The 24,433-nt window shown below is 45.7% G+C and overlaps 1 protein-coding gene across 2 annotated transcripts in view; it reads right to left on the minus strand.

Annotated features, from left to right (window-relative positions):
- Positions 1 to 24,433, minus strand: part of shank2 (SH3 and multiple ankyrin repeat domains 2) — a 624,608-nt gene that overhangs the window by 533,698 nt on the left and 66,477 nt on the right. For both annotated transcript variants that reach the window (XM_033038734.1, XM_033038735.1), the window contains exon 2: positions 12,896 to 13,020. The gene's annotated coding sequence lies outside the window, so the exon portion shown is untranslated. The remainder of the gene's footprint in view (positions 1 to 12,895; positions 13,021 to 24,433) is intronic.

The following is a 24,433-nucleotide window of genomic DNA, read 5'->3' on the forward strand; positions in this document are numbered from 1 at the left end:
CCAGGCAGCATCCTGGTAATCCTCTTCTGAACCTTGTACAAAGCCTCCACATACCTCCTGTAATACGGCAACCAAAAATGTACCAAATACTCCAAATGTGGTCAATGTGGTTTGATGCAGCGACCACATAAGTCCCCAATATTTATACTCAACGCCTCAAAAAATGATGTCGATCATGCCGCATGGCTTCTTTACCACCCTATCCGCTTGTGTTGCCACTTTAAGGGAACAATAGAATGGGCGCCCTTCTATTCTCTGTCATCCCCTCAACCTCCACAGGCTTTCATGTGCAAAGTGTTGCACATTGGCAAGTAAAACCAGGACAGGACTTGGGAGAAGGTCCTGGAGAGTGTTGTACAAACATGGGGTGGAAGTTCATAGTTCCCTGACATTGGAAACACAGGTAGACGTTGTGAGCAAATTTGGGCCCCATATCGGAGGAAGGATGTGCTGGCTCTGGAGAGGGTCCAGAGGAGGTTTACAAGAATGATTCCAGGAATGAGTGGGTCAGCATATGATGAGCGCTTTTGACAGCACTGGGTCTCTACTCGCTGGAGTTTAGAAGGTTGAGGGGGGACCTCATTGAAACTTACCTCTGGTCCTAGACTCTCCCACTGGTGAAAACATCCTTTACACATCCACTCTATCTAGGCCTTTAGGGAGAGTCTCGGACCAGAGGTCACAGCCTCAGAATTAAAGGGTGCTCTTTTAGAAAGGAGGTGAGGAGGAACTTCTTTAGTCAGAGGGTAGTTAATCTGTGGAACCCATTGCCTAAGAGGGCTGAGGAAGCCAAGTCAGTGGATAGACAAGTTCTTGATTAGAATAGGTGTCAAGGGTTATGGGGAGAAGGCAGGAAAATGGGATTAGGAGGCAGAGATCAGCCATGATTGAATGGCGGAGTAGACTCGATGGGCCGAATGGCCTAATTCTACTCCTACAACTTGTGAACGTGAACTTGTGAGATGGGATGACAAAGTAGGCACTTGGCATGTTTGCCTTAATGGGCTGGCCTTTGATACAGCAGTTGGAACATTTGTTACAGATGTTCTATTAAACTGGAAAGGATCCAGAAAAGATTCACGTAGATGTTACCAAGACTGGAGGGCTTGAGTTATAAGGATAGATTGGAGAGGCTGGGACTCCATGGAGCATAGGAAGCAGAGAGGTGACCTGGTAGACGTGTATAAAATCACGAGTGGCAAAGACATTTCCCAGGGTAGGGTAGTATACCCTATTGATTTAATAGGGACTTGGGGGGGAATGTTTTCACATAAGGGGTGGTGAGTATGTGGAATGAGCTTCCTGTATGGATGGGTGCAAATACAATGTCATTTGTAATGACCTTTAGACAGATACAGAAGTTTAGAGGAATATAGGCCAAGTGCAAGGAAAGGTTAGGTATAGACCTTGGTCAGCAGGACAGGTTGGCCTGAAAGGCCTGTTTCTGTGTCGGAAGGAACTGCAGATGCTGGTAAATAAAAAACAAAGATAGACACAAAAAGCTGGAGTAACTCGGTGGGTCAGGCAGCTTCTCTGGAGAAAAGGAATCGGTGACGTTTCGGATCGACACCCTTCTTCAGATTGAGAGTCAGGAGAAAGGGGAACGAGAGATACAGGCGGTGATATCGTGAGATATAGAACAGATGAATGAAAGAAATGCAGATGACAAAGGAAAACGTGTTACAGACAATGAAACTCACCAGCACGACATCAAATCACCGTCTGTCTAGATCTCTTGTTTCCCTTTCCCCTGACACTCAGTTTGAAGAAGGGTCTCAACCCAAAACGTCACCAATTCCTTTTCTCCAAAGATGCTGGCTGTCTGACCCACTGTGTAACTCCAGCTTTGTGGGCCTGTTTCTGTGCTGCATAACTCAATGTTATCGATCCTCAAATAATTCCTGCCGCTACAATAGGTGTAAATTTAACAGCTCCGTCACTGGTGACTGTGCTTTCGTCTGCCAGGGGGTCGCCTCTGGCCACGTGCGGTGGCAGGCCTGGTTTATCACTGCGAGCAGAAGATATAACTGTTCAATGAACTTGTTGTAACTTTGTAGCTGCCAGAGTCTTTTATGTACGGCCTAGGTGAGGCCTGCTGTAGGATTCTAACAGGTTGTATGCAAGACAAACCAAACCATCTCACTGTACCTAGGTACTTGTGACAATAAAGTTTCATTGAATCATTGAATAAACACAAGAATTGCTTCAAAACCTCTACATTTTTTTGTTACTTCCTTAAATAAGGTCATAAGTGATAGGAGTAGAATTGAGCCATTCAGCCCATCAAGTCTACTCCACCATTCAATCATGGCTGATCTATCTCTCACTCCACTCTCCATTCTCCTGCCTTCTCCCCATAACTTCTGACATCTGACATCTAAATCACTCCTTAAAACTTACCTCTCACCTCTTAGGCCATCTGCCCCTCACTGAGCTGCACTTGTTTCTGTTTAATAAAGTTCCAGTGAAGTAATTTGACAGGTTTTTGGACTTTAGACTTTACTTAGAGATACAGCATGGCAACAGCCCCCTTTGGCCCACTGAGTCCACGCTGACCATCGATCAGCTCGCACACTAGTTCTATCCTACACACACTGAGGGCAATTTACAATTTACAGGAGCCAATTAACCTGCAAACCTGTACATCTTTGGAGTGTGGGAGGAAACCGGAGCACCCGGAGAAAACCAACGCTGTCACGGCGAGAACATACAAACTCCATACAGACATCACCCGTAGTCAGGATCGAACCTGTAAGGCAGCAACTCTACCGCTGCGCCACCGTGCCACACTTTTGTTATGTCAAACGTTCTGCACAAATTACTGTTGTTATTAACTACATTGTTAGTTTTACTTCAATTCTTAAGTCAAACAGATCGGATAAAGGGGCTGTCCCACTGTACGAGCTAACTCAAGATCTCTCCCAAGTTTAAAAAAAAATCAAACTCGTGGTAAGTACGTAGAATGTACATAGCGGGTACGTCAGAGCTCGGGATGTCACTTAGCGGCTCGTAACACTAATGGCAGGTACTCGGGAAATGCGGTAAGCTCGGGAAGACTCGTGAAGATTTTTCTTCATGTTGAAAAATGTCCATGAGAGCCCCGAGTACCTACGAACGGCTATTACCGTAATTCTCCGAGTTCGAATCAGGGGAAACTCGGGAGAACTCTTGAATTAGCTCGTACAGTGGGACAGCCCCATAAATCTCCTTGGAAATTCTAGTTGTGCAAGTAATAAATGATTTCTGGCATGAAACTGCATTTGGCATAAACCCAATCAAACTGTGACCGAAGCGATTTAGAAGTTTGTTCTGCACCAGAACACGAGACCAAAGTACCAGATTTAAGCATCATTTTCATAATAATCCAAAACAAGTGAGAAATAATAAGATAGTTGTGATTCACCAGTAGCAACAGTTCCATAGGAGTTACACCCACAAAGCCGATTAATGCCTTGTTAAAATGGAGCTTAATAATAGGTTCCATCATTCTCTCTGCAATTATATCAGGCTAATTGGTCTAGATTTCCCTTCTCTTTCTCACCCTCCTTTATTTAAATAGTGCCACACAAGAGATTATGATGCAAAATTAGTTTGGCATGTACCAGCTTGGATTAAAGATTTGCTTTACAGACAGACTCAGAGGAGAAGAAAAATGGGTCAATAATTTTTTTAATTTAGAGATATATGGTGGAAACAGACCCTTCAGCCCATCGAGTCCAGGCCAACCATCGATCACACGTTCATACTAATTCTATGTTATCCCACGTTTGCCTCCACTCGCCACACACTCGAAGCGATTTACAGAGGCCAGTTAACCTACAAACCCACGCGTGGTTGGGATGTGGGGGGGAAACCGGAGCCCCCGGAGGAAAGCCACGCGGTCACAGGGAGAACGTGCAAACTCCACAAGGACAGCACCCGGGGTTGGGATGGAACAGGGGTCTCCAGCACTGTGAGGCAGCAGTTCTATCAACTGCACCACTCTGCCTGTTGGTAGACAGGTACCTAGCTGGAAGAGCTACTGCCTCACAGTGCCTGCCAACTGAGGTTAACTTATGGTGAGCGTTTGTCAGCACTGGGCCTTTACTCTCTGGAGTTTAGAAGAATGAGGGGGGACCTCGTTGAAGCGTACAGAATAGTGAAAGGCTTGGATAGTGTGGATGTGGAGAGGATGTTTCCATTGGTGGGAGAATCTAGGACAGGAGGTCAGAGCCTCAGAGTTAGAGGACGTTCTTTTAGGAAGGAGGTGAGGAGAAATTTCTTTAGTCAGAGGGTGATGAATCTGTGGGATTCTTTGCCACAGAAGGCTGTGGAGTCCAAGACAGTGAATATTTTTAAGGCAGAGATAGATAGATTCTTGATTAGTACGGGTGTCAGAGTTTATGGGAAGAAGGCAGGAGAATGGGGTTAGGAGGGAGCGATAGGTAAGCCATGATTGAATGGCAGAGTAGGGTTTCGGCCCGAAACGTTGCCTATCTCCTTCGCTCCATTGATGCTGCTGCACCCGGTGAGTTTCTCCAACATTTTTGTGTACTGGCAGAGGAGACTTGATGTGCCAAATGGCCTAATTCTACTCCTATTCCTTATGAGCTTATGAACGGTTCTGGAATCAATAGAGTTTGGGAAAATGAGAACAAACATATAAGCTTTCACCATAGCCACCTCCTTCACACTCTCACATCTAAATCATCTGATTCTGGAATTTCTTACCATTTGATCCCATTAACTTTTCCAGGTTTTACGATCATTTCTTTCAGCTGTTCGTTTGCACTGGACTTGTCATTCTCCACTGTTTACGGGAGTCTTTCCTGTGTCTTCCATGAAGACAAGCAGAAAAAATATTTGCCGAATATTGGGCCATTTACAATCCACCCAATATGTTTCCCCCAGTCTCGGTCTGCAAGGGAGCAGCGATAACTTTAAATAATCTGTTCATTTCCATGCCAATGTTGCACACTCAGAGGGGACAACATTCTTGGGATGAGTCCAGAGGGGATTTTTAATGCACGTGTACATAAACTAATGAAGGAAGGAGCATCACTGGACCAAAAAGCTGGAGTAATTCAGCGGGACAGTAAGCACCTCTGGAGAGAAGGAATGGGGGACGTTTCAGGTCGAGACCTTTCTTCAGACTCTCTGAAACATCACCCATTCTTTCTCTCCAGGAAAACTGTCTGTGGCGCTGAGTTACTCCAGCTTTTTGTGTCTATCTTCAATTTAAACCAGCATCTGCAGTTCCTTCTTACACATTACTGGACCATGTACTGACTGATGCGGGTGTCTGGGGTTATGGGGGAAAGGCAGGAGAATGGGGTTGAGAGGGAAAGATAGATCAGCCATGATTGAATGGCGGAGTAGACTCATAGGGCCAAATGGCCTAATTCTGTCCCTATCACATGAACTTAAGACATTATCCTGGGAAATGAGGCAGGTCAGGTGGAGGGAGTGTCATTTGGACAACTGTGAACACAACTCCGAACTTTCTTTGCAGGCACACAAACCTTTAGTGGAAAGGATATGCTCTATGGAATAGCATTCTTGGAATGGTTGATCTATGTTGATAAATGCCAGTTTGAAAAGCAGCAATGGAAGAAACCACCAAACAGAGTGTGCTACACCTATGGAGCAATTGATGGAGATGAGCACAATTGTGACATCTAAAAGACTCTTGCTACACTTTAGACAGCGACATGCAAAGGAAAGGTTTGGGCCAAGCACAGCCAAGTGGGACTCTCCCAGTTTGGCGATACACTCATCGTGGATGAGTTGGGCCAAAGCCCTGTTTCCATGCTGTATGATTTTGGAGTTGAATCGGTGACGTCCTTCGACGGTGTCGAGAGTGGAGCAGCTGGAATCATTGGGACGCACACATGAGCAAGGTTACGTTAGACGCAGCGTGTAATTTTCCATACATTCGCAGCATAACAAGCCAGCTGCCAGCTAATACCCAAAAGGTGTCGCGATAATGGATTCAATCTCAAAATGTCAATAGTGGAGCTCCTCCATCTGAGATGAGAAATAATCGTGGACCTGAGCTGAGCTGAGCTGACAAACTTCATGTGGATGGTTTTGATCGGGGCTTGTCAATTATGGTGCACCATGATAAGGGGTGCGTGTATGCTGGGATAGTTGCCACAACTTGGTTTCAAAGGATCAAAGGCCAGTTTATTGTCACGTACCAATTAAGGTACAGTGAAACTTGAATTACCATACAGCCGTACTAGAAAAAGCAACAAGACACACAACTATATTAAAGTTAGCATAAACATCCATCACAGAGGCTCCCGCACATCCTCACTGTGATGGAAGGCAATCTTCTTCCTCTTTATTCTCCCGTGGTCGGGGAAGTCAAACCATCTGCAGAAGGGGCGATTGAATCTCCCGCAGCCGGCGATCGAAGCTCCTGTGTTGGGGCGATCAAAACTCCCGCAACAGGGCGGTCGACACTCCTGCGGCTTGGAGCTCCCGATGTCGGCCTCTAACCAGGGACCGTGAGGTCCATGATGTTAAAGTCTGCAGGCTCCCGCAGTTTTCAGCTCCAAGGTCTATCCCTGACAGGGATCGCCAGCTCCACGATGGTTAGTCCGCAGGCCTCTGCATTTGGAGCTCCCGAAGTCAATCTCCAGCAGAGGCCGCCAGCTCCACGATGTTAGGCCGCAGTGCGGACGGAGATACGATACGGAAAAAAATCGCATCTCCGTCGAGGTAAGAGATTTTAAAAAGTTCCCCCCAACTCCCCCCCCCCCCTCCCCCTCCCACATATAACAAGCTAAAGAAAGCTAAAACATACATTTAACACATACCAAAAAAACAACAAAGGAATGGACAAGACAGACTGTTGACGAGGCAGCCATTGCTGGCGGCACCCAGTGTGTACAGGACACAAAGGGATTATGAGCAACACGGTGGTGCAGCGGTAGAGTTGCTGCCGTACAGCGCCGGAGATCTCATACAGTGTGAAAACAGGCCCTTCAGCCAAACTTGCCCACGCCGACCAACATGCCATATCTACACTAGTCCCACCTGCCCGCGAGCGCTTGGCCCATAACCCTCTGAGTTAACCCCTCAGGTTCCTATTAAATCGTTCTCCCCTCACCTTAAATCTATGTCTTCTGGTTCTCGATTACCCAAACTCTGGGTAAAAGGTCCTAGTGGGACGTTAGGGGTCTTGCCCGGTGGGCAGGGGGTGCATGGCAAAGTGGGGATAAAGATGGTAGAGAGTGTGATGTGCTCTTCTGTATATTGACCTTCAGTGTATTGCCAACGATGAAACTCAAGGTTCCCTGGCATCCCATATGCACCTCCCTCATTATGAGCAGCCCTCCCCACTCCCTCACCCAAAGACTTCACTCAACAAGACACAAGAAAAGCTGGAATAACTCAGCGGGCCAGACAGCACATCTGGAGAAAAGGAACGGGTGACGTATCGGGTCGAGACCCTTCATCAGACTGAGAGTGGGGGAAAAGGGAAAGGAGAGATCGAGGGAGGGTGTTGCAGAACCCTCGTCGGGGACAGGAAGGGAACTTCTTCAAAGTAGCTACACCTTGGGGAGATTTTGCAGTGGAGCAGACGAAACGCATAAGGAAAGGAAAGGAACTGCCCTTTCCCATGACTCTCAGTATGAAGAAGGGTCTCGACCCGAAACGTCACCTATTCCTTCTCTCCAGAGGTGCTGCCTGACCCGCTGAGTTACTCGAGCATTTTGTGTCTACCTTCGGTTTAAACCAACATCTGCAGTTCCTTCCTACACACTTCAACTGAAGATCTCATTCCCAGCGACGTCACCGGCAAAAAGCTGAAAGGGAGTGTTAATGGTTTTTCAATGTATGACATTCAGCGGCATTTAAAAAAAATGATGACTATAATTTTAAAAATACTTCAAATGTTAACAGAAAACAACTAAAACAAACTAAATTATTAATAGCATGAAACCAAGCAGAAAAAAATCAAGAGTTTACCTTTCTCTTTGACTCCTGATCCATGGTCATTAAAATCCCATTAAAATTAATGGAGTCCCGCGCCTTGCTCGGTGGCGCAGCGGTAGAGTTGCTGCCCTACAGCGCCAGAGACCCGGGTTCGATCCTGACTACGGGTGCCTGGCTGTTTGGAGTTTGTACATTCCCCCCGTCACCCTCGTGGGTTTTCGCCGAGATCTTCGGTTTCCTCCCACACTCCAAAGACGTGCAGCTTTGTAGGTTAATTGGCTTGGCATAAATGTAAATTGGTGCGAGCGCATGTAGGATAGTGTTAATGTGCGGGGATCGCTGGTCGGCGCGGACGCGGAATGCTGAAGGGCCGGTTTCCGCGCTGTATCTCTAAACTAAACCAAAAACTAAACTAAACCAGTCCAACCTCCAGTTTGTGCAATGACATGGGGAACCTGATATATTTGGACCCTGCCTCGTAGTCTGTGCCTTCCTCTCCTCCCTTTCAGCCACCACTTGACTGCAACTGTGTTCAGGATTCAGTATTCACTTTATAGTCATTTCACCGAGTACTTGCATACACAGAAGAAATGAAAAAATGTTTCTCATCAGTTTTTGTCGTCAGTGCAATTAATAAAATCAGAAATAAATACATACAAGTTAAAAATGATCATCTCTAAAATATAACCAAAATAGAACTAAAAACAGACATTCAGACAGAACAGTCGTTAGGTACACAAAAAAGCTGGAGAAACTCAGCGGGTGCAGCAGCATCTATGGGGCGAAGGAAATGGGCAATGTTTTGGGCCGAAACCCTTCGTTAGATGCTAGATGTTGGGGTGTATGTGTATGGGGAGGGGACACAGCCCGTTAACCATTTTTATTGCTTGTGGGAAGAAGCTGTTCAGCATCCTGCTGGTTCTGCAGCTGATGCTCCTGTACCTCTACCCAGATGGCAGAATGGAGAAGATGTGGTGAGAGGGGTGGTATGGTGGTCAGCTGCCAGTATAGTGCAAAGTTGGTCAGTGAGGTCATATTCTTGTTACTGGCAAAGGATATCTCCTTCTACGTCAATGATCGAGACCACCTTTGCCTCTGCCCACTTGGAGCCCACACACGCAGGCACACACATCCACCTTCACACTCCACCGTGCCAACACTCTTGTGGATGGCTTCCCGATCCTCATCCTACACAAAGCAACTCAACCACACCTCCCTTGTTCATGAGTAGCACACAGAGTGCTGGAGGACCGTGGAGGCTGCGGAGGCCACGTCAGTGGATATTCTTAAGGAAGAGATAGATAGATTATTATACAGTACATAGATAGATTCTGGATTAGAACGGGTGTCAGGGCATATGGGGAGAAGGCAGGAGCATGGGGTCAGGAGGGAGAGATAGATCAGCCATGGTTGAATGGCGGTGTAGATCTGATGGGCCGAATGGCCTAATTCTGCTCCTATCACTTATGACCTTGGGGGTTCAGTTTGGTTAGAGGTACACCATGGAAACGCCGACCAACCTACAGCCCACCAAGTCTACGTCGACCAACAATCACCCTGTACACCAGTTCTATTCGACTCCGCACCGAATAGCGATCACATCCTACACCAGTTCTATCCGACACACGAGGGACAATTTGCCGTTTTCACCAAAGGCAATTCACCTACAAAACTGTCCGCTTTTGGAATGCGGAAGGAAACTGGAGCACCCCGGAGAAAACCTGCACGGTCACAGGGTAAGCATGCAAACTCCACACAGACAGCACCCACAGTCAGGTTCGAACCCGGGTCTCTGGCGCTGTGAGGCAGCAATTCTGCTGCTGCATCGCTATGCTGCACTGGTCAGTCCTGGTTTGTTGCAGTCCTGGTTCCAAATCGTTGTCTATCCAGTTCCTCCACAGGGGCAGCCTGACCCGCTGAGTTCCTTCAGCACTTTGTGTGTTGCTCAAGATTCCAACATCTGCAGTTCCTTGCTGCCTCTGCTGTTCATATTAATTTCCATGGATCCATCACACCTTTGCAAACTGACCTACTTTGTGAGGTGCCGTGGGCTATATTTCTGCAATACAAGTGCTTTATATAACGCAAGTTGGTGTAGCTAATAGAACCTGATCCGCATTTATGGCAACACATGGATTTGAGTGATAAAAAAAAAAGGACATTTGTGCACTTTAGGACTTTAAAGGCAATGAAGCACATTTTAACTGTATTCACTTCGCAATACAAGACACGCAGCTGCTAATTTGTGAACAACAAGTTCTTACAAACAGCAAAGGTAGACACAAAATGCTGGAGTAACTCAGCGGGTGAGGCAGCATCTATGGAGAGGAGGAATGGGCGACGTTTCGGGTCGAGTCTCCAGTATTTTGTGCATACCTTCGATTTTACCAGCATCTGCAGTTCTTTCATAGAAACATAGAAACATAGAAAATAGGTGCAGGAGTAGGCCATTCGGCCCTTCGAGCCTGCACCGTCATTCAACATGATCATGGCTGATCATCCAACTCAGTATCCTGTACCTGCCTTCTCTCCATACCCCCTGATACCTTTAGCCACAAGGGCCACATCTAACTCCCTCTTAAATATAGCCAATGAACTGGCCTCAACTACCTTCTGTGGCAGAGAATTCCAGAGATTCACCACTCTCTGAGTGAAAAATGTTTTTCTCATCTCGGTCCTAAAAGACTTCCCCCTTATCCTTAAACTATGACACCTTTCTTACACCTACTTAACAGCAAGGTATCTATAGCCAATGAATCCGTTTTAATTATTTATTTTTAGAGGCACAGCGTGGAAACAGGCCCTTCAGCCCACCAAGTCTGCACCGGCCACCAATCACCCACACACTAGTTCTATCCAACATACTGGTGACAGTTTACAGAAGCCAATTAACCTACCAATCTGTTTGTCTTTGGAGTGTGGGAGGAAACCGGAGCACCCGGGGAAAACCCACAAGCTCAGGGGAGAATGTACAAACTCTGTACAGACAGCACGTGTGGTCAGGATCGAACCTGGGTCTCTGGTTCTGTCAGGCAGCAGCTCTACCGCTGCTCCACCGTGCTGCCCCTATTCATTACGTTCATTGAGAGATAATTATTGTCCCCAGACTCAGTGAAAACTTCACTGCTCTTTAACTTTGACTCAGGATCAATCACATAGTTGTCTCAATGGTTTACACATCATCAACCCAAGACTTGTTCAGCAGCGGAACCCTCTCGATGCATAACTCAAGAGTCTCTAGTTTAGAGATACAGCTCAAAAGCAGGCCTTTCGGCCCACCAGGTCCGCACCGACCGGCGATCCCCGCACACTAAAGGGCCTGTCCCACTTGGCCGTCATTTGCGCGTCACGCAGATGGCGCACGAAGATTTCGTACATCACAAAATCCTGGGACGGCGCGCACGACCGCGCGTCACTGCCTACGTCACCACGCACCATGCGCGCATCACGTGCGTGTCACGACGTGCGCGTCGTGCGTCGTGACGCGTAAATGATGACGCGTAAATTACGCGCAAATGACGGCCAAGTGGGACAGGCCCTTAACACTATTCCACACACACTAGGGACAATATACATTTGTACCAAGCCAATTAACCTACAAACCTGTACGTCTTTGGAGTGTGGGAGGAGGAAACCGGAGCAACCGAGGAATCCCACGGGGAGAATATACAAACTCTGTGTAGACAACGCCCGCAGTCAGGATCGAACCCGTGTCTCTGGCGCTGTAAGCACTGGAAGGCAGCAACTCTACCGCTGCACCACCGTGCCGCCCCAAATGTGTAAAGAAACTTGACATGCACCTCTCCTTTAAACTTTGCCCCTCCGACCTTAAGAGTGTGGATGTTTAAATTGCAAAGAAACATTGAATTGTGTTTGAAAAATGTTAAGACATGAATTTCCTTGTACCCTCTGTTAAATTACAAAAACATGTCTATTGCATCTACTTTTCAACTGATCTAAAGTGATACTGCAGTGTTGTACTGAGCGGACACTTTCTGAGTTACTGGGCTTCTTGAGAGAGCTGAGCTCATCCTCAACTCTGTGTTCAATTGCAGGACTGCACCGTTAGTTATTTCGTCCTTGGACAGGAGAGAATCGACTTGTATATAATCCATTGTGTCTGACAAGATTCAGGATGTTCCTGCTGGATGTGATAAGGTGACACTCACAAACACATTCTGATCCTTCATTGTGGGGAGAAAGGGGAAGCTCAGCCACGAGATTTATTTTTGCTTTCTCCAGATGACACGTAGGAAGGACCAAGGCATCGTTGGCAAGGCCAGAATTACTTGTCCATCCATAATTGTCTTTGAGAAGGTGATGGTGAGCTCAGAGGTTCATAAGTGATAGGAGCAGAATTAGGCTATTCGGCCCATTAAGTCTGCTCCATCATTCAATCATGGCTGATCTATCTTCACCTCCTAACCCCAGTCTCCTGCCTTCTCCCCATAACTCCTGACGCCGTATTAATCAAGAATCTATCAATCTCCACCCTAAAAATATCCATTGACTGCCTCTGTGACAATGAATTCTACAGATTCCCCAACATCTGATGTGAATTCACCAACATCTGACAATGAATTCCACAGATTCCCCAACATCTGACGTGAATTCACCAACATCTGACAATGAATTCCACAGATTCACCAACATCTGAAATTCCTCCTCATCTCCGTTCTAAAGGTGCGTCCATTAATTCTGAGGCTATGCCCTCTGGTCCTAGACTCTCCCACTAGTGGAAACATCTTCTCTACATCCACTCTCTCCAGGCCTTTCACTGTTCGGTATGTTTCAGTGAGGTCCTTCCCCCTCATCCTTCTAAACTCCAGCGAGTTACAGGCCCAGTGCCTTCAAACGCTCATCACATGTTAACCCAATCATGCCCAATTGTCCAACAGTTCCCTGGATCTGGCATTGCCCTTTATAGGAAAAGAAATTGTAACTTATATTTCAAACTTTTGTATCTTACCGCAATTAAGCTGCTCGAGAAACGAGGGCCTTCTTTTCCATTGACTGTTGTGTCAACTTCAGATTACTTTCACAGTTGCTCACTCAGTAGGTGAGATGCCCGGCGAGGAGATGTCCAGGGAACATCTGCAATGGAAAACACAGAACATCTTGGACTTGTTGAAGAATAATATAATGTACATGAGAGAATTACATGACATGTCTTCTTTGGATATATCAGTCGACTTCAAATATCAGTGGATAGTTTTAAGGCAGAGATAGATCGATTCTGGATTAGTACAGGTGTCAGAGGTTATGGGGAGAAGGCGTTAGGAGGGAGAGATAGATCAGCCATGATTGAATGGCGCAATGGACTTGATGGGCCGAATGGCCTAATTCTACTCCTATGATAACCTTATGATTAACGTTCAATGTGGGAGTGTAAACCATCAAGAAATAAGAGATAATTAAAATGGTTCATGTTAAGTGATGATGGCACTAGCTGTTCCGATCCCAGGTTAAGCAGCTTCACAGCCAGCGAAAAGTTAAAATGCACACGCATATTCCACCATCGCCTTCACCTATTGTATCTCGATGGATGTATGTGGATGACTCGATTGTAATCATGCATTGTCTTTCCACTGACTGGTTAGCAGGCTATTAAAATCTTTTCGCTGTACCTCGGTACACGTGACAATAACTTAAACTCAAACTATTGGGTGGGAGGAAATTTTTTCAGCAACAGTGGGTTTGACGCCAATGAGCGTAGCTTGACTTCTCCTGACGTAGGTGCTGACGTGGGTTGTCGCCAGGATGACGTAGGTTGTCGCCGGTTTTTCGGCGACCTGCTACGACTATGACAGTCGCCGGCAGTTGCCTAAAAATTTGCCGAGTGGGACAGACCCGTGAAGCTGCAACATGGCTTTAATGGCTCTTACTCAATGATCTTACCAATGAAGGCAAGCATACAATACGCCTTCTTTATCACTCTATCTACTTGTATTGCCTCTCACAGAGAGCTATGAACATGGGCACCAAGATCCCTCCGTACATCAACGTAAACAAGAGTGGTTTCATTCCACTGACTTCCAAGCACTTATCAGAAATTGTGGCAGACTTCCTAGTCTTAAGACTGAGGCAGGGTCTCGACCCGAAAAGTCACCCATTCCTTCTCTCCAGAGATGCTGCCTGTCCTGCTGAGTTACTCCAGCTTTCTGTGCCTATCTTCGGTTTACACCAGCAACTGCAGTTCCTTCTATACCGTCCAGCAAGTCTATACCGGGCTGAGGCCAGGCGCCAGTTCCTGGACACCTCCGCAGTGGGCTTATATTCACTGAAATTTAGAAGGATGAGAGGATATCTTATAGAAACATATACAATTCTTAAGGCGTTGGACAGGCTAGATGCAGGAAAAATGTTCCCCATGTTGGGGGAGTCCAGAACCAGGGGTCACGGTTTAAGAACAAGAGGTAGGCCATTTAGGACTCAGATGAGGAAAAACCTTTTCACCTAGAGAGTTGTGAATCTGTGAAATCCTCTGCCACAGAAGACAATGGAGGCCAATTTACTGGATGTTTTCAAGAGAGAGTTAGATAGAGCTCTTAGGGCTGAAGGAATCAAGGGATGTGGGGAGAAAGCAGCAACTGATTCTGGAGGATTGAATGGCGGTGCTGGCATGAGGGGCCAAATGGCCTACTCCTGCACCCATTTTCTATGTCTCTATGTTTCCTACTTACCCTTGGACCATGACCCCACAGATGAGCACCAGGCCATTGTTTCACAGACTGTCTTGGATTTTCTCACTTCTAGCAGCCTGCTCCCCATAGCCTCCAACCTTATCATTACCCAGCCCCATACGATTTTACCTTTTCCCCAAAATCAATAAGCACACCTGCCCTGGAAGACCCTTTGTTTCTGCCTGCTCCTGCCCCACTGAAATCATTTCTACCCAATTAAAAAAAAAAGATCCAGAGATGCTGTGTGCCCCGCTGAGTTACTCCAGCTTCCTGCTTTCTGTGTCTATCTAATGCAAAAGTTGAAATGGTCACAAATATGGAGAGGAGCAAACACAACCGTGCCTGGGCACCGCGTTATAGGAAAGATGTTGTCAAGCTGGAAAGGGTACAGAGAAGATTTACGAAGATGTTGCCAGGACCAGAGGGTCTGAGCTATAGGCAGAGGTTGAGTAGGCTGGGACTCTATTCCTTGGAGCGCAGGAGGATGAGGGGTGATCTTATAGAGGTGGAAAAGATCATGAGAGGAATCGATCGGGTAGACGGTACAGTCTCTTGCCCAGAGTAGGGGAATCGAGGACCAGAGGACAGAGGTTTAAGGTGAAGCGGAAAAGATTTAATTAGAATCGGAGGGGTGACTTTTTCACACAAATGGTGGTGGGTGTATGGAACAAGCTGCCAAAGGAGGTAGTTGAGGTTGGGACTATCGCAACATTTAAGAAGCAGTTAGACAGGTACATTGATAGGACAGGTTTGGAGGGATATGGATTGAATGCTGGCAAGTGGGACTAGTGTAGCTGGGACATGTTGGCCGGTGTGGGCAAGTTGGGCCGAAGGGCCTGTTTCCACACTCTCACTCCATGACTCTATAACCAAATGACCCAGGTACCTACCGTCCCTTTCTAACTAGTCAATAACTGTAAGTCCGTGAGTTAAAAAGCTCAGTTCTAATCAGCTTTATTCTCCTGTTTCGGGATGCTGGGGGGACAAAAATGTGACAGTGTTAACAGGAAAAGATGTACTTTATGGTGCCACTTGTCTTCCCCGCTCACAATGATCTCGTGTCAATGTAACAACTCAAATGTTGAAACTAGCTCCTGTCAGCCACTAGCACAATGGTCCATTTCCCCAATGGCTTCATTAATTCGCTCTTATCTTTGAGAAACTAGCACCCGGGTACTACTGAGGCAGCAGCATGTTCCGCAGTGCAGTGAAGGCCATCATTGTAAATTAGGCCAAAAAACCTCAGTGTGTAGGAAAGAAATGCAGATGCTGGTTCACATTAAAGACTGAAGAAGAGTCTCAACCCAAAACGTCACCCCTTCCTTCTCTCCAGAGATGCTGCCTGTCCCACTGAGTTACTCCAGCATGTTGTGTCTATCAGCATACCTCAGTGTTCACTTTGAACTGCACCAAAGCATCTGAAATGGTGCAGAGACAATTTGGCACTGGGCAGCGGGGTGGCACAGCGGTAGAGTTGCTGCTACGATCCTGGCTACGGGCGCTTGTCTGCACAGAGTTTGTGCCTTCTTCCCGTGACCTGCATGGGTTTTCTCTGAGAGCTTTGGTTTCCTCCCACACTCCAAAGGCGTAGAGGTTTGTAGGTTAATTGGCCTGGTCTAAGTGTAAATGTTCCTAGTGTGTGTAGGATGGTGTTAATGTGCGGGGATCACTGGTCAGCGTGGACTGGGTGGGCCGAAGGGCCTGTTTCCGCGCTATAGCTCTAAACTAAACTAAATTCAAGCATTATGATAATACACTTCAGTCATTCAATCATCAATGCAGACAGTAAGTAGAGACATACTGCAGCCCTCAATATTTAACTGGGCAAAGAACGTTTTATTATCTGGCATCTGGAAACTCTGGTAACTAGTTTCTACTTCTAGTTTTATAACCACAATACAATAAAGGTTAAATTGGGATGTACTAAATAAATTAGTCCCGTTTTTTCACATTTCGAATAGATCGGGTGGGCACGCACCGAGTCTCTTGTCCAGAGTGGGGGAATCGAGAACCAGAGGGCATAGGTTTAAGGTGAAGGGGGAATGATTTTATAGGAATCTGAGGGGTAACATTTTAATGCAAAGGGTGGTAGGTGTATGGAACGAGCTTCCAGAGGAGGTAGTTGAGGCAGGGACTCTTGCAACGTTTAAGAAGCAATGCATAAGTAGCAATTAGACAGATCCATGGACAGAATAGGTTAAGAGGGATATGGGCCAAATGCATGCAAGTGGGACTAGTGTAGATGGGACATGTTAGTCGGTGTGGGCAAGTTGGGCCCACACCATTTCCACATTGATGAACTTTTTCTTCTTTATCTCTGGATAGGTGAGCAACCAGCATCTATAAACCCACCAACTCCCATCATGTAGAAACAAGGAACTGCAGATGCTGCTTTACAGAAATAACACAGTGCTGGAGAAACTCAGTGGGTCAGGCAGCATCTCTGAAGAACATGGTTATATGATGTTTCGGGCTGTGACCATTCTTCAGACTCCCATACCATCACTACCTTGACCACTACTTTGTTAGAACTCTATTTCGCACTCCCAGTTAACTGTTCTGAAGACTAAAGTTTCAATACCAATGGAAATAGCTTATTTTGAGATGACCAAAGCCAATTAATCTAAAAACCTGCACGTCTTTGGAGTGTGGGAGGAAACCGGAGCACCCGGAGCAAACCCATGCGGTCACAAGGGGAGCATACAAACTCTGTACAGACAGCACCCATAGTCAGGATAGAACTTGGGTCTCTGGCGCTGTAAGGCAGCAACTCTACCACTGTGCCACCGTGCTGCCCAAGGTGTATTAAACAAAGTAGATGATTTGCTGAATGTAGATTTAAAGTCACAATCCATGCCAAGTAGTTCTTTTTAAGAATTATCCCTCGCGATGCTACCGAGAGCCATCCGGTCATTCTAATTAGGTAAGAACCATGTTTTGTTTCGTTTAGTGATACTGCGCGGAAACAGGCCCTTCGGCCCACCGAGCCCGTGCCGAACAGCGATCACCCAGTACACTGGCATTATCCGACACACTCAGGGACAACTTACAATTCTTTCCGAAGCCAATTAACCTATAAACCTGTACGCCTTTGGAGTGTAGGAGGTAACCGGAGTACCCGGAGAAAACCCACGCGGTCACGGGGAGAACGTACAAACTCCGTGCAGACAAGCACCCAAGGCCAGGATCGAACCCGCGTCTCTGGTGCTGTACAGCAGCAACTCTACCGCTGTTCCGTGTCTCTTAGGCTGAAATGTCGTAACCTGCCCGGCAACTACTTTCGTCGGTCTTGATTATAAGTAAAATTGGAAGGAAAATATTTCACATCAACATCTTAGCAGTAACTCATATTAAAAAAGGCCTTTCATGCAGAGTGGTTAATTGGAAGGGGGCATGATATTTGTAAAGGGAAATAAGCTTCATTGAATTTTAAATTTCATTTACTTCCAAATAGGTTAGATAAACAATGCAAAGTTCACAGATATTATGATGCATATATCCAAGATATGTCTTTCAATATAAAAATGACTTATAAATTATAAATTTGTACCCATTTTTGTTGGTTTTTCCCATCGATGGCAAGAATACAAAGTGCACTCTTTACCGAACAAACCAACGTGCTTAATGAAAAATGTCCGTGCTAAAATTAGATGCGGTTAAATAGGACAGAGGCTTGCTCTTTTTAAACAGATACCTCGGAGACCATCCGCAATAACCCGTCGACAACATATTAATTGTCATGATGTTGCTGACTTGTGACTCATTGCGTGCAGTGCAGTGCAGGAATATTCACATTCATCCCACATTGGTGGCCTGTTTTGTGCATGTTCACTATCTACCTCACGGGTGACCCTCAGACTCTCCTTGATCAGACTTTGCTGGCTTTACCTTGCACTAAACGGTATTCCCTTATCATGTACATATGAACTGTAAATGGCTCGAATGTCATCACGTTTTGTCTTTCTGCTGACTGGTGAGCGTGCAACAGAAGCTTTTCATTGTACCTCGGCACACGTGACAATAACCTGAACTGAACTAGTCCAGTGGATGTTGTGTCAATGAAGCAGGTTATAGAGTCTGAGAGTCATAGATCACAGAAACAGGTCCTAGTGGATCGAGTGAACGCTGAAAGGGTGTTTCCAGTATAGGGAGAGTCTAGAGGGCACAGCCTCAGAATGAAAGAACGTACCTTTATAAAAAGGAGATGAGGAGGGATTTCCTCAGCCAGAGGGTGAATGTGAATGATGGGAATAATCTGAAAGTTAGCATAGTTTGAATGGGCCAAATTATCTCATAGTTGAATTTAGTTCAGTTTAGTTTATTTATTGTCACGTGTCACCGAGATACAGTGAAAAGCTTTTTGGTGCGTGTTAACCAGTCAGCGGAAAGACAATACAAGATTACAATCGAGCCATCGACAGGGTACAGATACGTGACGAGGGGGAATAACGTGAATACCGTTTAATGAGTGGAGATTTAAAAGAGTGGAGCGATTGTAATGTGTGATGGCAGATCCACCTCTGCGACAGGTGCACAAAGAAACGCCTCAGATTCAGATTCAGATTCAGATCAGATACAACTTTAATTGTCATTGTCAGTGTACAGTACAGAGACAACGAAATGCAGTTAGCATCTCCCTGGAAGAGCGACATAGATTTATTTATTGAAATCATATTTTATTTACATGCATACAGTCATAGTGTTTTTCCTGTGGGAGGAGTGTCTGGGGGGGGGGGGGAGGTGATTGGCAGTCACCGAGGTACAGTGTTGAGTAGTGTCGCCTGGGCTAGGTGTAATTATTACGTCCAAAAAAATGTGATAAATAATCTGTGCAATATCCATGGCGTCATTGGATGTCCGTGAGTGTCAACCAGCCATCCAATAGTTTAATTGTGTGCTCCACCTTTCCTTGGTCATCGGTGCCGGCTGTGATTTGGTCTGAACCTTTTCATACCTCTTGTTTCCCTCTCCCCTGACTCTCATAAAATCACAAGTGATAGGAGCAGAATTAGGGTGTTCAGCCCATCGAGTCTACTCCGCCATTCAATCATGGCTGATCTATCTCTCCCTCCTAACCCCATTCTCCTGCCTTTTCCCCGTAACCCCTGGCACCCATACTAATTAAGAAGGGTTTCGGCCCGAAACGTTGCCTATTTCCTTCGCTCCATAGATGCTGCTGCACCCGCTGAGTTTCTCCAGCTTTTTTGTGTAGCCAAGAATCTTACTATCTCTGCCTTAAAAATATCCATGGACTTGGCCTCCACAGCCTTCTGTGACATGGAACTCCACAGATTCACCACCCTCTGACTAAAGAAATTCCTCCTCATCTTTAAAGGAACGTCTGAGGCTGTGATCTCTGGTCCTAAACTCTCCCATTAGTGGAAACATCCTCTCCACATCCAAGTCTGAAGAAGAGTCTCGACCCGAAACGTCACCATTTCCTTATCTCCAGAGATGCTGCCTTTCCTGCTGAGTGACTCCAGCATTTTGCGTCTATCTTCGGTGTAAACCTGTCCTTCCTGCACAGTCAAATCTATACCCTTTGTTTACAATCCAAAGCAATTTAAAAATCGCACCTGTGCTGCAAAATAAAAATGCCTCGTCAGTAATTTCTGCTCGAAATTAAATCAAAGTTTTCTTCATTTGCATTGAAATCGATTTCTCCATTCAAACGTCTCAGCAGAAGTTCAGAGAAGGGAAAAACTCAACTGATTGGCACCACGGGTCAGTCTGAAATTCACTAACGCAAGTTGTCTTTGTGATGTGGTGGAAAATGCTTTGATCCAAGGCGATCTCAGTTGTTTTACACTTTCTCCTGAAATGACCAAAACGTTTGGTTTGGTGTCGTGAAAGTATTTGTTTTTTTGTGAAAGGACACGAAGTGCTGGAGTAACTCAGCGGGGTCAGGCAGCACCTCTGGAGAATGTGGGTCGGTGACAGATCGGGCCAGGATCCCTCTTCAGAATGATTGTAGTGAGGGGGGGGGGGGGAGAAGGAGGTTGGAAAATAGGGTAGGGAGAAGATATGGCAGGTGATGGGTGGACAAAGGCGATGAGGGAGGTTGATTAAGCAGATGGTTGCAGCAAAGCCCAGTGATAAAAACAGAAGGTGTGAGACAGGTTTGAAGAGTTGCAAATAGCGAAGCCAGAGAGAGGAACGTAGTGGGGGGCGGGGGGGGGGGGTGGGAGGGGGGGGGGAGAGGGAGGGGAGTATTTAGTTGGGAATCCCGTTGGGCTACCAGGTAGAGGAATGGGAGTGAAAGGGGAGGTGCAGAGGGGAAAAGAGGGGTGGGTGGTTAGTTGGAGCTTACCTGTAATTGGAGAAATCAATGTTCATACCATTCAAGAGGGAGAAGATTGGACTTTTTTTGGCTTTCATCACAGTGAGGAATGTGGGGAATCCACTGTGGTGGTTGTTTATGTTAACTTTTATGTGGTTGTGTGCCTTGATGCTTTTTTTTTCATATGACTGTATGGTAATTCACATATCACTGTACCTTAATTGGTGCGCGTGACAATAAATTGGACTATTGAAACACAAGCCCTTCCCCCTAACCAGAGAAGGCTCAAGTGTCTTTGAAAGTTCCATGGACGAGGGAACAAGGCGTGACGAGGCAACAGAGAGGCAGCTGGCATTAGAATGAATCACTTTTATCATTAAAATTCAGATTAATTTGTAAAGATATGAATATTTAAAATGCGCAGACTGGTAATGGTTAGAAATTCCTTCACACAATTCCAAATAAATAGCTGTGCAGTTTAGCTGAATATCAGCTTAACCCAACGAGGAATTCTATGCACATTTCTGAGTGTATTAAACCATCAAGAAGTTTGCTTCCTGACATGGATGAATGTGAAATCTCCCTGCCCCTCCCTACTAAAACTCCCTGATGTGATACCTACAGTCATGTAGCACAGTAAACGTGACTGTACTGCGATCTTCAACCCCACTGGTTTAACAAAACCATGGTTCTTACTTATTAAGAGAACAAATAACCTCCACATCAGCTTCTTCCCAACAACCATCAGGCCCTTGAACACTGCACAACATTAACCTCAGCACCTGTGGCGGCAAGGTGGCGCTACGGTAGAGTTGTTACCTTACAGCGCTGGAGACCCAGGTTCGATCCTAACTATGGGTGCTGTCTGTACGGAGTTTGCACGTTTCCCTGTGACCTGCATGGATCTCCGGTTCCCTCCCACACTCCAGAGACGTACAGGTTTGTGGGTTAATTGGTTTGGTGAAAATTGTAAATTGTCCCTAGTGTTTGGATAGTGTTAGTATGTGGGGATCGCTGGTCGGAGCGGACTCGATGGGCCGAAGGGCCTGCTTCCGCGCTGTATCTCTAATCTGAACTAAACTAAACTATTAATGTCTATGGACTGTGCCTTTGGTTGCATTATGGACTTTAGTTTTTATGCACTAGTATTGCAGTTATTAATTTATTAATTTAAACAAAAATTATCTTTATCTGTGTATATTACATTTGCATCTGTTGTACTGCTGCATGTAGGAATTAAGAAGGGTCTCAACTCGAAACGTCACCCATCCCTTCTCTCCAGAGATGCTGCCTGCCTCGTTGAGTTACTCCACCATTTTGTGTCTATCTTAAGAATGTTATTGTTCTGTCATCAGCACATATGACAGTCTTGACTTGGTTTCATGAAACTCCATATTCAAGCAGCGAAGATTACATCCATGCGTTCAATGTCATAGTAGCAGAATTAGGCCATTTGGCCCATCTAGTCTTCTCCGCCATTCAATCATGGCTGATCTATCTTTCCCTCTCAACCCCATTCTCCTTCCTTCTCCGCATAACCCTAGTCACCAATCAAGTATCTGTCAATCTCCGCTTTAGGAATATCCACTGACTTGGCCTCCACAGCCTTCTGTGGCAATGAATTCCACAGATTCACCACCCTCTGACTAAAGAAATTCCTCCTCGTCTCCTATCCAAAGGTACATCCTTTTATTACTTTTATCCGCTTATCTACAGCCCACAGAAGTTCAAAGATGGGAAAAACTCAAATAATTGACACAATAGGTCAGTCATTCACATATCTGAAATTCACTAACACACGTTATCTTTGTGATGTGGAGGAAAAAGTTGTAACCAAGTTGGTCTCAGATGTTTTACACTTTCAAACTTGAAACTAACACTAAGTGCTGGAGTAACTCAGAAAGGACACAAAGTAACTCAGAAGGTCAGACAGCACCTCTGGAGAACATGGATAGGTGACATTTCAGGAAGGGACCCTTCTTCAGACTGATTGTAGGGGTGGGGGGGATAGAAAAAATAGTTGGAAAGGAGGGCAGGAGAAAGCGTGGCAGGTACTGGGTGGATGCGGGGGAGCGGGAGGTTTGTATAGGTAGATGGTTGGAACAAAGGGCAGAGATAAAAGCAGAAGGTGTGAGACAGGTTCAAGGAGTTGCGAATTGTGAAGCTAGAGGGAGGAAAGTAGCAGAAGGGGAGAGGAGAAATAAGTGGGAGTCCAGGTGGGCCAATCAGGCAGAGTTGAGGAGCAGAAAGTTGTGCTCAAGTATCACAGTAACAACTAAAACTGCTCATTGAACCTCTTTGGTGACCCTCGGACTATCCTTGATCGGATGATGTTGGCTTTACCTTGCACTAAACGTTATTCCCTTATCATATAACTATACACTGTGAATGGATCGATTGTAATCACGTATTACATAGAAACATAAAAAATAGGTGCAGGAGGAGGCCATTCGGCCCTTCGTGCCAGCACCGCCATTCATATTGTCTCTTCTTCACAAGATCTTCCAACACAAATTGCATATTTCCCACAAAACAAGAATGCTTGCTCTGAAAAAGCAATGAGTTGTGGGATGCCTCACAATATTATATTTAATGTATATATAAAGTATATTTAAGGTATATATATATAATAATTAAAATATATTCTATAAAATCCAAATATTGCAGTTTCCTTTCAGAATCAGATTCTTTCAAGAAATAAGAGCAGTGTGATGCAGTGTGCACCGCTGAGATTTTTCTGGTTAGAAACAAATTTATGAAATTGCAGTAAAGCCATGACTTAAGCAATGAAGATTTTGCCGAACATAGGAAGCCTTGATGTTGTTACTGTAGGGTTATGCTGGAGACATTGGAAGCCTTTTCAAGTCCGTTGTCTCCCCCAAGACCTTGGCTTCAAATAACTGTCGGCGATGATATATTGTGCGTGTATTAAGCAATTGAAGTTATTGGTTCTCTTGCTTATTTTGTTACACTTTGTCTCGCGTTGGAATACTGGGACTTTCATTCCACTTTAACTTGGCTCAGGCCTCCTCAATCCACTCAGTGCTGCCGAACTACGATCTACCTCTTTCATGACCCTCGGACTATCCTTGATCGAACTTTGCTGGCGTTACCTTGCACTGAACGTTATTCCCTTATCATGTATCTATACGCTGTAAATGGCTCGATTGTAATCATGCATTGTCTTTCTGCTGACTGGATAGCACGCAACCAAAGCTTTTCACTGTACCTCGGTACTGTACCTGACAATAAACTAAACTGCAACTATGCTTGGCTGGTGTATTAGTAGTGGAATTCTTTGCCACAGAAGGCTGTGGAGGCAAAGTCAGTATTTAAGGCAGAGATAGATAGATTCTTGATTAGTACGGCTGTCAGACAATAGACAATAGACAATAGGTGCAGGAGTAGGCCATTTGGCCCTTCGAGCCAGCACCGATTCAATGTGATCATGGCTGATCATCCCCAATCAGTACCCCGTTCCTGCCTTCTCCCCATATCCCCTGACTCCACTATTTTTAAGAACCCTATCTAGCTCTCTCTTGAA

This window comes from Amblyraja radiata, chromosome 20 (assembly GCF_010909765.2).
Source record: "Amblyraja radiata isolate CabotCenter1 chromosome 20, sAmbRad1.1.pri, whole genome shotgun sequence".
NCBI lineage: Eukaryota > Metazoa > Chordata > Chondrichthyes > Rajiformes > Rajidae > Amblyraja > Amblyraja radiata.